This window comes from Pogona vitticeps, chromosome 1, assembly GCF_051106095.1.
Source record: "Pogona vitticeps strain Pit_001003342236 chromosome 1, PviZW2.1, whole genome shotgun sequence".
In the NCBI taxonomy this organism is placed as follows: Eukaryota; Metazoa; Chordata; class Lepidosauria; order Squamata; family Agamidae; genus Pogona; species Pogona vitticeps.
In genome coordinates, this window is record NC_135783.1 from 170,271,259 (window position 1) to 170,285,493 (window position 14,235).

The window sequence follows — 14,235 nt, forward strand, 5'->3', positions numbered from 1 at the left end:
TCAGAGTAGGGAGGATGTCACAGAATCACAGAAAAGTGAAGTTGGAAGTGGCTTGTAAGGCCATCGAGTCCAAGCCCCTGCTCAGTGCAGGGATCCAAGCTAAAGTACATCAGAATTTTGCATTTATCCTTGTTAAATTTCATTCTGTTGTTTTCAGTCCAGCTCTAAAGCCTATCAAGATCTTTCAGAATTTGGTTTCCTTCTGTTACTTAAAAGGAACATTTTGGGTACATATGGATATTTGTTTTTAATGTTGTAGAAAAGGACATCTGGAAATGGATTGAATACTTGACTCCAACTCCTCTAATTCTCCAAGAATTCTCAAGGCAGAATTCTGGGAGTTCCTACCTATTTAAACATATCTACATTTCCTCAGACTAACTTGGGCTTACTTCCTATACAATAAATGAAAGTGCCCCATTGCTTCCTATGAAGTCTGGGTCTTTGTGAGTATTGTAATTCTTTGGGAAAACTCTGTATGTAACAAGCAGGAAGTCTACACCTCCCACAAAACTCTATGTTTTTTTAAAAAAAGAGTTTATAGGGTGCAGAGGTGTTGCACTAAAATGAAAATGAAAACTTTTCATTTAAAGATGCATTGGAGTTGCATTAAAAGTAAAAGTGCAATTGAAACAGTACAGCCTGGAAAACAGTTTACAAAGTACAGGTTTTTTTGGGAACACGGTTACTGACAATATAAGGCAGAAGTAGTTATTTCTGTTTGTGCCAGCTTTCACAAAAAGTAAATAATAGAACACTGACTTAATCTGAACAGATAAGAACAGAAATTGTTATTTTATAATTTAAAATGATGCTTGTATTTTAAGCATGTAATGTAATGTTAATTAACAAAGAGATAAAGGTGGAAATATGTGTTAAACAAACGAGAGTAACAATATATTGTACAACAGAAGCTTTTACAGAATGGTGTAAAAGGAGAAAAGGATGAATGTTATTTTTTTGGGGGGGGAACAAGAAATAGTTGAGAGAAGAAAAATGTAAATAAAAAGTAGCAGAGAAGTGAAGCAAAAAGACCTGTAGGACATAGAAGCAGGAATTAAGGACTGGCTAAGCCAGAATTGTCCCTCCAATACAGAGACAGCTCTGGACCAATCTGATTGGTTCTTTATTTTGGGCCACTAAAGTGAATATGAGAGCCGACTCAATTTCCAGAATATTCTTTCTCTATTACATTGTTACATTAGAAGGTGAACAATAAAGCTGCTTGTGAAGAGGGAAGGCTGAATGTTCATATTTAACCATTTTCCAATACTTTCTGAAGTGTTAGCTGTATGTGAAATCTAAACGCAGATCTCTCTTTCTCCGGATGGAAGCAAGAGACAACATATTAAATCAGAACTGTTGGTGCTACATTCAATATAAACAGTGTTAAGCATTTACACTGCACTTTGTTCAACACTGATGGAAAAATCCATTGTCAAAAAATTCTTCCATCTAATCTCTATAAGTGTGTAGTTTCTAAGGTTTCATACCAGATTCTTTCCCAGCCTTTTTATATAAGTTGTGGGAAATGAAACTGATAGCAGAACAATGCAGAGATTGTTTAGGTTGATATTGGCAATGACTAATGGCTATAAACTGAACATTGACTGCTTCTGTTCTGTTGAAATGTAGGAATGACATTTGTCAGCACAGTTACTGGACAGTGGCATCAACTACCTTAAAAGGCAGCTCAATGCAATTTATCTCATGTTGGTGATGAAATGTGATCTATTTTTATGTAACCACATGATGTTACAGCTAATTGTGAACTGGCCCAGTCCTTTTCAATGTTAAATTCAGTCACCAGCCAGGGCTACTGTTTTTGTCTTGCAAATTGTAGTGCTCTATTTTAGTTCACTTCCTAACATATGTGACTGCAGATATCACTCCAAAGAGGGGTGTGTGTGTGTGTGTGTGTGTGTGTGTGTGTGTGTGTGTGTGTGTGTGTGTGTGTGTGTGTGTGTGTGTGTGTTGTGTGTGTGTGTGTGTGTGTGTGTTTTTGTTGTTGTTCTTATTTATTGTCCAGTTCAGGACTATCTGACTTCCAAAGAAATTAAAAACTAAAATAACAAGAGACACTGTTTTTCTGGCAAGGCAGATTTAAAATGCAAACAACATCTGCTGGGAATGAGTTACTGATTATCCACATAGGTTTCTGGCAGAGTTGATGCTTTCTTTCTCCCCTTGTCTCCTGTTGTTTTTGCTTGTAACACTTCTTAATTTTTTGTTATGTATTGTCCAATTCAGTGTTAGCTCACTTCCAAAGAAATAACAAGAAACTTATAAAAAGAGTCATTGTTTCCCTCTTAGAATTCTTTTTAGATTGCAAGTATGTGACTTTTTTTTACTTTTGAGAACTGGAGCAATGCCATAGGACACCTCCAGGCAACCCTTTTGAGCCTCTTTTGTCTGAGCCAAGCTGGAATAATTCCTTTCTATGGAGACATCTTTAGCCACAATCCATGGGGGACATGGGGTCTTCTGTATGCAAAGACCTACAAGACACATTTCTTCCCCTTCTTCTCTCTTAAGAACCCCGGTCAGAGATGGGATTGGACTAAGAACAGTTATGCCATAAAACAAAGGATGTCATAAAACATTCAATCTTCTCAATCTTTCCAATTTATTCTTTCTTTTGAAGAGATATAACATGTGGTAATTCATTCACTGATTTCCTATCAAATTTTACATGATGTGTCACTTGCTGTATTTTGGCAAATGGCAGCTCCCTGTACATTGTTCATTTTTCTCCCTCATTTTCACCTTGTCTTTCAAATGTACCAGAATAAGGTTCTATCCAGCTATATATTCTAACTATTGATTTCGTAATGAGGCCAGCGAGGTGTCTCAAGCAGAGTTGATCAGCTTGATCTGGTAAACCTTTTTCCTGCACTGCACCCAGGAGGAGGACACAGTAGAAGAGAGAAACACAGAAGAGAACAGTTCTTCAGAAAGAAGATATAGAAGATATAACATGTGCAAAGAGTGAAGTCCGTTTAACGATGGAAACATCTAATAAAAAGTAACTGTGACTAAAACTGCATTTTAAAACAGGAGATGAGATTACAATAATCCTGATCTTTCCTACGTATCCCTAAATCCCCCAGGAATCCTTCTTCCATAAAAATGACAAATACTGCAGCATAATTAATTTGTTAGATTTAAAGCACCATTACCATTATCACTATGTTACTGAATGGAGTCCATGGGTTGGCAGATTACCTTTTATAAAAAAGCAACTCCTATGAAATATGTTGGATATCCAGAATGGAATAATGGATAAAGGACTCAGGAGTTCTGGGTTTGAATCCTTGCTCAGCAATGGTAACTCATCAGAGGAAAGAGTGGAACCATTCTTTAAATAGCTCATCTGGAAAGCCCTATTAAGATTGTTACAAGGATCAATCTGTTCCAACTTTACAGCACATAGAATCATAGAAAAGTGAAGTTGGAAGGTGCCTAAAAGGTCCTCAGGTTCAACCCCCTGCTCAAGGCAGGAATACATATCAAAGCAGATTTGATAGATGGTTGTCCACTTCTCTCTTGAATGCCTCCAGCACTGGAGCACTCAGCATCTCCCGAGGTAACTGTTTCCATTCTCATGCTGATCTAATAGTTAGGACATTTTCACTGATATTCAGTGCAAATCTGGCTTTCTGTAACTTGAACCAACCACAGTGGTGCCCCGCACCACGACGATAATCCATTCCCCTGAAATTGCTGTTAAGCGAAAACATTGTCCAGCGAAAAACAATTCCCCATCGGAATGCATTGAAACCCATTTAATGCATTCCAATGAGGAAATTACCTTGTCGTCCAGTGAAGATCGCCCATAGGGGAAGCCATTTTCTGAGTGCCGATCAGCTGTTAAAATGGCTGTCCTGTGAAGCATGGGTCTGGAAAACACAGGGCAGCCATTTTGCGGAGCCGGAAAAATCATCGTTTTGCGAACAAATGGTTCGCGAAGCAAGGACCTAATCGATATCAAACGAAAATCCTCCATAGGAAACATCGTTTTGTGATTGCTATAGCAATCGCAAAAAAGTCATTGCCATGCGATTTCATCGTTCTGTGGAGTCGTCATCATGCGGGGCACCACTGTATTAAGTGTCCTGCACTCTGGAGTGATTGAGAGCAAACCATGCCCCTCCTCTGTATGACTATCTTCCAAATATCTCCTTTCAGTCTTCTTTTCTCAAGACTAAACATACACAGTCCTTTCAGTCTTTCCACACAGTGTTTGGTTTCCAGTCCCCTGATCATCCTCATTACCGCCTCTAAATTTGCTCCAGTTTGCCAGCATCCTTCTTAAAGCATAGTGTCCAGAAATGGACATAGTACTCTAGATGAAGCCTAACCAGTGCTGAATAGAGGAACACCAGTACCTCATGGGATTTGGAGACTATACTTTGGCTAATGCAGCCTAAAACAGCATTTGCCTGTTTTGAAGACACATTGCACTGTTGGCTCATATTCAACTAGTTATCTTCAACAATTCCAAGATCCTTCTTGTTTGTAGTATTACTGAGTCAAATATCCCCAATCTTGTAACTGTGCATTGGTTTCTTTTTCCTAGGTGTAGACCTTTGCACTTATCCTGTTGAATTGCGTTTTGTTGTTTTCAGCCCAGTGTTTAAACCTATCATGATCTTTTGAGTTTTAATTCTGTTTTCCTAGGTATTAGCTATTCCACCCAATTTTATGTCACCTGCAAATTTGATAAGTATTCCCTGCACTCCATTATCTATCATTAATAAAAATATTGAAGAGCATAGAGCCCAGGACTGAGTCTTGTGGTACCCCACTTATTACCTCCTCTCAGTTAGAGAAGGAACTGTTGATAAGCAGTTTCTGAATATGATTCTGTTACCAACAGTACATGACACTTGTGCTATCCAGCTCCACCTAGCTTGCTAATTAAAATATCATGGGACAAAGTCAAAGATTTCCCTGAAATCAAGATATATTATGTCTACAACATTCCCATCATCTACCCGGGAGGTTCCCTGATGAGAAAATGAAATAAGATTAGCCTGACAGGATTTGTTCTTATCAAACTCATGTTGGCTTCTAGTTATTACTGCATTGTTTTCAATGTGCCTGCAGACTGACTGCTTTATAAGTTGCTCCAGAACTTTCTCAAGCAGACTGGTTAGTAGTTCATCAGGTCTTCCTTTTTGCCCCTTCTGAAAATAGAAACATTAGCCCTCCTCCAATCATCTGGCATTTCACTCACCCTTCATGATTTCAAGAATACAATAGACAGTGATTCTGAGATCTCTTCAGCCAGTTCCTTCAATATCCTTGGATGCAGTTCATCTGGCCTTTGGGATTTGAAGTAAGTCAAAATAGTAAGGTACCCCTTAACCATTTGTTTATCAATATTAAGGTACAATTCTATCTCCTGCCGTTGTACTTCACATTTGCCTGGAAGGTCATAGCTTGTCTTTGGGGAAAAGACCAAGCTGAAGTAGGAATTGGACACTTGTGCCTTTTCTTGGTCATCTGTTATCATTTTCCCATTCCTACTGAGTAGCTGAGACACTGTTTCTTTTCTCTTGTTTTTTGCTATGCACATGCCTGAAGAATGCTTTTTTATTGCTTTTGGCTTCTCTTGCTAACCTCAGCTCATTCTCAGCTTTTGCCTTTTTAATGCCATCCTTGCAAGTCTTTTGCTATTTGTCTATGCTCCTTTGTAACCCATCCTTCCTTCTACTTCCTATGAGTGCCCTTTTTTGTTTTCAGGTCCTCTCTGAGCTTTTTGTGAAGCCACATTGGCTTTTTTGCTGTCTCCCACCTTTTTCATATTGGTATTGTTTGTATTTGTATCTTTAGAAACTCCCACCCATCTTGGACTCCTTTTTCTGTTAGGATCTCCTGCCATGAGAACTTACCTATCATTGGTAAGATCATAACACACATAAGGTAACATCAGAAAATCAGAAGTGATTTTTTATATATATACACTAAAATACTTTGGAACTTTGAACCATCATAAAGCTCTGACATTTTCATTCTTCTTGGAGGAGAAACAAAATTTCAAACACAGTGGAATTTCCTTTTGGACTGAAATTCTGTTCTGAGCTCTTATTGAAACCATGCATAGACCAAAACACAGGCTCTGTTTCCCTTTGGAAAACCTTGCATAGGTCAAGTAGGCTACCTGAACATTAGAAGTACAGAATCCTGCCCCCCGTGATTTAGCAGAACTATGAATGTGGCAGAAATAATACAGTTACACACATCTAAGAGCCAATAAAACTGCAAAGATAAAGCCATGGCAGGAATAACTGGATTACCATCTTTCCTCAGCCTGATTCATTAAATCTGTATCTCTGCAGCTAAATCAGGGTTAGTTCTTCCCTCATACACTCCAGTAACAAGCTTTAATGAGTACATGTTGAAAGCTGGCAACAAGCATTAGGACAAAAGCATTTTGTTCTTTGAAATGTCCAACACAAATAGAGTGCTTCTATAAATTCTCACGTAAAAAGCTGCATGCTTCATAGTCCCCATGACGGATGTCTTCCTATTGGTCATTTAGTTGGCTGGTCCTTTTTGTTAAATAAATAAAAAATTTACATGGCAAAAACAGTAAATCTACATGATTTAAGTCTTATTCTATCATGAAGTGCTGTCACAATTTCTTGCTGTAGAAGTTTAGATGTTTCTGCTTCTAACTGCTAGCTTTGGTGATGATTTCAGAGGCAAGAATCCAAACAGCAGCTAAAGCTAGTCTACTGGCTGGGGTACACACATGGAAGCCACTTTTGTGTTTCTTCAGTCATCAGACGTACAAATTCAATTATAAATTTAGACTTTTATAAGAAAATATGAAATAATTAAAATATACAGTAAAATATATTCAGTTAAAAATCTTCTAAATATTTATAACAACCACACTATTAAAACTACATATAAAATAACTTCTGCTTCTATGGCAGATCTTTAAGGGACAGTGAAAGCAGTCATTCAAATAACCTCAACCCAAGCCATCTTGGACACTAGCACTTTTAAGGTGGTCCTGGAAATGCACGGGCTGAAACCCTGTGTGATGGTAATGGCATCATCACTAGCAGCAAATCACCATTGATGAAAGGAGATTTCAGAATGCACATAACTCAATACACAATGTAACAAAGCCATGAGTATCCTTAAGAAAAAGCAAAGAATGCTTTAATCAGCAGTAATTTGCTGCTGCTGACATCACTGCTGTAGCTCATCCTAAAGCTGCGCAACAGGATTTCAGGTACTGGCTGGGAAGTAAAGCAGCAGGTACTGGTTTCTTGGCCCTTGGAAATAATCTGGTAACTATATTCTCCACCAGCTGAGACTTCTGAATTGTTTTAAAGGTAACCCTGGGTATAGTATATTGTAGTAGTCCAGTCTGCATGTGTACCCACGAAGCTCTTCTTTCACCTTTTGGGGGCACAGCTACAGAATCAATTAAATCTAGTAAAAGTCACCCCAATAATCAACAGAATCTATGTCTTCATAGGCTTAATTGAGGAATTACTAATGCTGATTTTTTAATCAATGGGTGGCCGTGGGGGACCTAGCCACACCCTCCCGTTATTGTGTTCTATCCAGAGTCAAAGGTGAATATGAAGGGAAGAAACTCCTACTTGTGTGTAAGTTCTAGATGTAACCTCATACTCTACATCCAGGTATTCATCCCCCATGGCAGTTCTTCCTTCTAAGCATTTTAATAGAATCAGGATTTATAACATCTGTACTCATAGCGCTGAATCCAAGAGAACTCCAGAGCTTGTGTTCCTGTAGTGCCCTTCAGCACCAGCCTCACATCCCCTATTAGAATGATAGGTTTATCGGCATAGGTTTCCTAACCCATAGTACTTCCACCAAACCTGGATTAAATCTCCTATTGTTCGTGCACAGAAACCACAATGCAGCCTCCCAAACACCTGGAATTTCCAACATATTCCTGGGACTGGTTAGTGAAAACAAGAATTACAGCTGCATTTCATTGAGGATCTTTCAGGGACAAGGCATCCTAAAAGTCAGGATCCATGGGGCAAGAGTCCCACGGAACCATTTTTCTAATAGGAATTTTGGTTAATTTAATTCATTTAGCAGAGCATAAAGAAAACAAACAGCTTCAGCATAGCAGAAATGTGAAGGAGAATAATTAAAAGTTCCAGCTTCTACCCAGTCCTTTTGTTCTCACAGTGACTAGGCCTTTCCATATAAAAATCGTTCTACAAGCAGCTTAAGCAGAAAAGCATATGTACTTACAGTTGTGAAACTTCAATTACAATCAGAAGAATAAAAGGGTAAAAAAAAGGAAGGATGGACTCCCTCTCATGTGGAATAGAGTTCTTCCACAGTGACCACATGAAAGAGAAAACAACAATGGAACCGAAACAAGCCGGAAGAGAGGGTGGGGACTTGGCCAGGAAAAAGGAATTCATTGATTGTTTAGTGGCAAGGCATAGTTATGTTTGGTTGTGAAGCCTCCTTCCTCCTGAAACCCAGTGTTGTGCAGTCTTGCATGCAAGACAGTTAATTTCCTCAAAGCTTTTCATTATGTCCCTCTACAACAAATCAGTCTTTCTGACTGACACCATGCATCGTAGTCCTGCCCTACCTAGCATCCAAGTAGGATGTCATGTTCAAAGCTGATATTCTGGATATCAAGGTTAAACAGCCTTTGACCATAAATTTCCAAAAGCTGTTGAGAGAGCTCCCTCTCCATTTCCCAGCATACATTTTTTCACTCAGCCATTTTCACCTCAAAACCAGGTTGGGAACCAGACTCAACATCTAGATAATCAAGATAATTCAAGACCGTTCAAGTTTAGAAGCTACCATATAATCACATGGTGATGGAGTTCTATAAGAAGCCACTGGCAATGGTGCGGCTAAAATTTTTTGTAAATAAATAAATAAATAAATAAATAAATAAATAAATAAATAAATAAATAAATAAATAAATAAATAAATAAGACTACAGTGTCAATTTGTAAAATCAAGTTAAATTATTACACAAAACATGTGCATAGCACAAGATCCTGATACTTCAGACAACAGGAGATCATAGAATCATAGAATTATGAAGTTGGAAGGAGCCTATGAGGCTACTGAGTCCAACCCCCTGCTTGATGCAGGAATACAAATCAAAGGATATCTGCCAAGTGGTTCAAGTTTCTCTTGCATGCCTCTAGTGTTGGAGCACGCACTACCTCTTGAGGTAATCGGTTTGCACTGCCGTACTGCTCTATCAGTTAGGAAGTTTTTCCTGATATTCAACCGAAATCTGGCTTCCTCTAACTTGAGCCCATTGTTGTGTGTCCTGCACTCTGGGATGATCGAGAACAGATCTTGCCCCTCCTCTGCATGACATCCTTCCAAGTATTTGCAAGTGTTATCAAGTGGATGTTAGGGAGGTACATTCGTCTTTACTTCTGAGGAAAGTCAGGGCTTCTGGCCTCAAGGACTGGTGGAGGCATGCCTGCCTGGACCCACTCCCACTCAAAGTTGAAGATACACTGCCAGAGGTAGCTCAGGGACAGGAAGAAACCCCCACCAAAAAAAAAAAACAAACAAAAAACAAAACAAAAAAAACTGACTGCTGACCTGCATTGGGGGTTGCTGGTTCTCACTGAAGGGTGTAGTTGGACTGGGACTTTGTGAGGAGGAAGTAGCAGGAACATCAAAGAGTGAGCCGTCCCCTCAACCTCCCAAGATAGAGCAAGAGATAAAGCCTGAAAGAGAGTTAGGAGCAAGACCGAAGGAAAGGCAGATGACAGACGCGCGCGCGAAGGAGGAGGAAAGGACCCGCGAGGCTGAGATAGGAGAGGGAGAAGGAGGGGAAAAGCGCGAGGAGGAAAAACGGAAGAAACGGTCGGGGACATCGGTTGAGGGTGAGGAGAGAGAGTGGAACTGCGGCAGGGAGAGTGTAGACGTGTTCTTGACGACGGAAGAAGGAAATAAGTCAAAAGAGACACAGAAAGTAACCGTGATAGAGGAGAAAGTGACTAAAGAACCAGACGAAGATGTGAGAGTGTTCTCAGTCCCACAGAAAAGGCTAGCCGAGGGTAACATAGACGAAGAGTATAAAGATTCAGCGAAGGGAAAGTTCAAACCCATAATACCTGGCCTTAGCCCTGAAGAATGGACAGTCCTGGTGTATCACAGGGCTCAAGGTCCAGAGAAGATGGTACATCTATTAGATCCGGAAGTAGAGAGAGAGATGTCGAAAGAGGGAGATTGGGCCCGCCATCCTTGTTGCGGGACCCTCTGTGCGGTCCGCAACGGATTTCTGAGAATGCCAACCGAGAAAGAGAAAAGTGCGAAAACCTACTATTAAAAGAGTTACCTGTTGATAAATCATTAGCATGGTTTTGGGATGATTCCCCACCTCATTTGAGGTTACAAAATCCAGTTACTGTTGAAGAAAAGGTTGACTCAAGATGTGTTAATAAAAATTCTTTATTTCTTAATTCTGAAGCCTCTTTCGTCCTTCCTGATGTAGAGTTACATAAGTCAGTAGATGAACCCCCCCCACATTGGCGCCCAACCCGGGGCTGGTTCTGAGATACCGACGCAAAGAGAAGAAGACCTTAAACAAACAATAACAAGGCAAGAAAAAATGATAAAATTTTTAGCCGAGCAACAAAACCTCATTCTAACTCAGTTGGCAAAAAATCCTGAAAGGAAGACGAGGGGAACAGAAGACGTTATAAAGAATTCTTGGGTGGCGGGTCCGGCCCCTATTAGATTACAAAAAATGACAGCTGAAGATGACCCTGAAGCTTACTTGAATACCTTTGAGAGAGTTGCATTGGCGGCAGGTTGGCCTAAAGAACAATGGACTCTAATCCTGACTCCCTGTCTATCTGGTAATTTGCAAGAGATAATTGACACGTTATCTCCGGCGGAAGCGATGCAATATGACAAAGTTAAATCTACTATTTTACAGACGCTAAATTTAACGGAAGAAGCTTATCGGAAAAAATTCAGGAATTTGAAGATGAAGCATGGTTTACATCCCCGTACCTTAGTGCAAAAAATGAAAGCGAACTTGTTAAGGTGGTTAAGGCCTGAAGAGAAAACTAAAGAAGAAATTTTAAATGAGATAGTTATGGAGCAACTTGTGACGACGATGAATATGAACATGAGGGCTTGGGTACAAAGGAACCACCCACGTGATTTGGAAGCTGCTATCCAATTGGTTGAAGATTTTTGTATCGCTGATGAGGGAACACGTGAAAGCGGCTGGGCGAACCCGGAGAGGCTGAAAGTGAAAGAGAAGATGGCGTCCGAGAGTAATGGTGCTGCGCAGCGTACCGGAACGGCGGGAAAAGAAGTGAAAATGGAGAAAACCGGAGGCAGCAAGCATAGAATCATGGAAGCGTACCCCAACTGGAAGGAACAACGTGAATTTAAGGGGTCTTGCTTCCGTTGTGGGGCCGAGGGGCATCAGAGGAAAAATTGCCCCGGAGTGGATTGTTCCTGGGTTAAACATTGGAGCCAGGTGACTGGGGGAAATGCGGGTTTTAATAAAGAATGGGAAATAGAAGTTTTGGTTAACGGGGAACAAAAGAAGGCCTTAATTGATTCTGGACGTGGTAAAACTCTGGTAAAAAAATTAGAGGGGATCGACGCAAATGGGGAAATGAAAATTAGATGTATTCACGGAGATGTGAAAGCCTATAAAACCACGTACGCGACGGTAGAAATAAATGGGGAAAAGAGAAGAATGGAAGTGGGAGTAGTACCCGGATTGATCAGAGAAATGTTATTGGGAAGGGATTGGCTGGGTATTGATAAATTGTTAAGAGACAAAGAATGTAAAAAAATCGAATGTGTCAATATTGAAACTGTAGATGATTTAGAGGAGGTATCACGGGAGGTAACGCGGTTTTGGCAGCAAGACGACGCCTCATTGACTAAATTCTTCGAAAGAGCCAAGAAAGAAGGAGAAGTGAAAAAAGGGGAAGTGGGATTTGAGCTATGTGATGGTTTATTGTATAGATTGTCTATTGATGGAGTTAAACAACTGGTGGTGCCTGGAAAATGGAAGGAAAAATTGTTGCATTTAGCACACGATGTTCCTATGGCCGGCCATCTGGCTGCAAAGAAGATGAGTTCTCGAATTTTGCAAAGGTTTTGGTGGCCTAATGTATGGGCAGATATTGAGAAATATTGTAAAACTTGTAAACAATGCCAATTAACACAGCCAAAGGTTGAACCAGGGAGAGAATTAATTCCCATGCCTTTGGTTGATACTCCATTTGAACGGGTTGGCTTAGATATTGTGGGACCCTTAATGAAATCGGCTGGGGGACATGCTTATATTTTGGTTATAATTGATTATGCAACGAGATATCCTGAGGCAATACCTTTAAGAACCATAACATCTAAAGTTTTAGCTAAAGAATTAATGCAGGTTTTCTCTAGGTTGGGGTTTCCTAAGGAGGTGATAACAGACCAAGGTTCGAATTTTATGAGCCAGACTTTAAAAGAGATGTGGAAGCTGTTAGATGTAAGGCCCTTACATACTACTGTCTATCATCCTCAGTGTAACGGATTAGTAGAAAGATTTAATAAGACTTTAAAAAGTATGTTAAGGAAATTAGTTATAGATAGACCGAAACAATGGCATCTTTTAATTGCACCTTTGATGTTTGCAATTAGAGAAGTTCCACAGGCATCTACTGGTTTTACTCCATTTGAGCTCCTATATGGAAGGAACCCTAGAGGGATCCTGGATTTAGTCAAAGAAAGTTGGGAACATGGTAGAGATAAATCTCAGATGCAAATTAAACAAATCATAGAAATGAGAGAGCATTTAAATCACATCTCTAAAGAAGCTAAAAATCAATTAAGAAGAATGCAGGTTGAACAAAAGCGTAGATATGATAAAAATGTTAGAAAACGGACATTTGAAGTGGGACAGAAGGTTCTGTTGTTACTCCCCTCTGAGCAATCCAAATTGTTTGCCAATTGGCAAGGGCCATATGAAATAGTCAAAAAATTAAATGATGTTAATTATGAGATTGCTACCCCGGATAAGAAAAAGGGAACAGGGATTTATCACGTGAATCTCTTGAAGGAATGGAGAGAAAGAGAGAGTTTCTTGAGTGAGATAGAAGAAGAAAATTTTGGACCAGAGGTTGTAGAGTGTATAATGCCCGAAGAAGAATTAAAATTAGAAGATAATCTTAATGCCGAAGAAAAATTGGAAATAAGGAAGATTGAGGAAAATTATAGAGATGTGTTTTGCAATAAGCCAGGATCTACCAATATGGGAATACATTGTATTAATACCTTACCCGGGAAGATAGCAAGGTCAGGAGCAAGGAATTGGCCTCATTACATTAAAGAAAAAATAAATAAGGAGGTAGATGAGATGTTGTTATTGGGAGTAATAGAACCATCTTATAGCCCATGGAGAAGCTATCCAGTAATGGTGCCAAAAGCAGACGGCAGTGTCAGACTATGTATAGACTTTAGGAAATTGAACGAAATTTCTAAGTTCGACGCCTACCCCATGCCTAAAATAGAGGACTTGTTAGAGAAGATAGGCGGAGCTAAAATTCTAAGTTCATTAGATCTAGTAAAAGGATATTGGCAGATTCCGTTGAGGGAGGAAGACAAAGAAAAAACAGCTTTTGCCACGCCTAAAGGGTTATTCCAATATTTAAAAATGCCGTTTGGTTTGCATGGAGCTTCTGCCACCTTTCAGAGGGTAATGGACAAGGTACTTGAACCGGTAGAGAAGTTTGCAGCTGCTTATATTGATGATATTTTAATATTCAGTAGAAATTTTAAAGAACATGTAGTACATTTAACCAAGGTATTAGATGAGTTAAGGAGAGCTAGTCTGAAAGTGAATCCCTCCAAGTGTAAAATTGCTAGAGAAAGTATAAAATATTTGGGATTTTTAATTGAAAATGGGAGAATACAGCCCGTACCAGATAAAGTGGACAAAATAACCAAATGGCACGTTCCAAAGGATAAGAGAGAGGTACAACAATTTTTAGGCTTGGCAGGATATTACCGACAGTTTATTCCAAATTACTCAGAGGTTACAGCACCTTTGACAGATTTGACAAAAAAGAAAAAATTCAAAAAAATAATTTGGGGTGAAAAAGAACAATACGCCTTTGATAAGGTGAAAGAGATCTTAAATTCCTTGCCTCACCGATATGCTCCTGATTTTGAGTTACCGTTCTTGGTTCAAACTGATGCGTCCAAAAGGGGGGT

General features: G+C 39.6%; 1 protein-coding gene across 3 annotated transcripts in view; it reads right to left on the reverse strand.

The window, feature by feature from the left end:
• MLPH (melanophilin) overlaps positions 1-14,235 on the reverse strand; it is a 99,210-nt gene that overhangs the window by 27,264 nt on the left and 57,711 nt on the right. The window lies entirely within an intron of this gene.